Here is a 2,132-nt window from a genome sequence, read left to right on the forward strand (position 1 = left end):
CAACGGAAATAATCCTAATGTCAGACTTGTTCAGCACTGAAGAATGATAGAACTGAGACGGGAAGACAGTTTGCTGTCCCAGAAGGATAGTGGCAATTTCCTGGACATTGATGGGAAGCCTAGGATAAAAGAATGCAAATGAATACAGTATTAAAGACTTGGCTTTTAAATATTAATGAGCCTGAATGGTTTTCTTTCTATCCTGCCAAGACTTATCTGTGCATGTGTATTTGGGGAGGAGGGGCAGGCATGAGAGGAGAAAGATGGAAGGAGAGATGAGGGGGGGATAAAGGATTTCCAGTGACACAATTAAATCATTTGTCAATAATAATCATTCTGTTCTCTCTTTTTAAAATTGATATTTATACCTTTCACTTTTTAACATATTTCAGATGTAAATAACAGTGGACTGAGCATTTTTTCCTAATCTCTGTTGAGGAAACGCCTTTGAGTTTTTAACCATGAATAAAAAATTGCTTTTGCTTTGAGGTAAATATTTCTTATCAGATGAAGGTATCATTGTTTATGCAGTCATTTGATAATTATTTATTGAATGCTTCCAACATTGTTGGTACTCTGCTAGGTGCTTGAACTATCTTTCTGTGTCTAGTTCACTAATAGGCTTTTAACATAGATATTTTTAAAACCAGCACTGAATGCTGAGTTTTATTAAATATCTTTTCTGTACTTGTTTCAAAAGACTTAAAGTTTTTTTTTTTTTAAGTTCCAGTATGTGAACAATTACTTAAATACATCTCCTCATATTAGAAGTAATTAGAAGTATTGTACATAGATACAAATGTACCTAAGTAATGTACAAATCTCACACAGGAAATATAGTTAATAGTATTGTAACAACTTTGTATGCTTATGGATGGTAACTGGTCTTATTGTGGTGACCACTTCATAATGTATAAAAATCCCTCTGTTGAATATATGTAGCTAATATAATATTGTATGTTAATTATAACTCATTAAAAAAAACCCCAAAATACACCTTGTCATATTCAACACTTTGATATTCTTGTAATAAATTGATTTGGCCATATTTTAAAAAATATCCTAGATTTGATTTGGTATATTTTTATTTGGACTTAATGAATTTTTTTGAATTACTGAATTATAAGTATGCCAACTTCATTTTATTTTTATTGAGGTATAATTGACATATAATATATGAATTTCAGATGTACAGCAACATAATGATTTGATATAGATACTGCAAAATGATGACCACAGTAAGTCTAGTTAATATCCATCACCACACATAGTTATAATTTTGTGTGTGTGTGTGTGATGAGAACCTTAAAGATCTACTCTTTTATCAACTTTGGAATATACAAAGCAGTGTTATTAGCTCCGGTCACCATGCTGTACATTACATCCTCAGGACTTCACTTATTTTATAACTGGAAATTTGTACCTTTTGACTCCTTCCATCCATTTTGCCCACATCCCAACCTCATCTCTGGCAACCACCAATCTCTGTGTCTGTGAGTTCCATTTTGGCTTTTGTTTGTTTGTTTTTAGATTCCCCATATAAATGAGATCATAAGGAATTTGTCTTTGACATTTCACTTAGCATAATTCCCTCAAGGTCCATCCATGTTGTTGCAAATGGCAGAGTTTCCTTCTTTCTCATGACTGCATAATATTCCATTGTATATATATGCTCTATTTTCTTTATCCATTCATTTATTGATGAATGCTTAAGTCATTTTCATGTGTTGGCTATTTTAAGTAATGCTGCGATAAATGCCAACTTTATTTTAAATGATTGAATCCATTATTTATAAGAGAGTCAAATGTAATTTTTTTTTGGTACTCTTGTCAGATTTTGTATCAGGAATTGATACTTCTGTATTATTCACTGGAGAGTTTTTCACCTTTTCTATGTTCTGGAATAATTTATTGGCAACAGCATTATCTATTAGAAGAAATAAAGAGCTTACCTATAAAATTGAATTTAGTGTCTCTTTGTAGAGACAATTTTAGAACATCCTTTTAGTATTTCTGTATTATTGATATACCTTTTTGAGGCAATTTTGGTAATTTCTGTTTTTCTAGGAAATTATTCAATTCAGTGACAATTTTCTTATTTACCCTCTGCATCTGGCCAGAGCCAGAGAAGA

This window comes from Camelus bactrianus, chromosome 3, assembly GCF_048773025.1.
Source record: "Camelus bactrianus isolate YW-2024 breed Bactrian camel chromosome 3, ASM4877302v1, whole genome shotgun sequence".
Lineage (NCBI taxonomy): Eukaryota > Metazoa > Chordata > Mammalia > Artiodactyla > Camelidae > Camelus > Camelus bactrianus.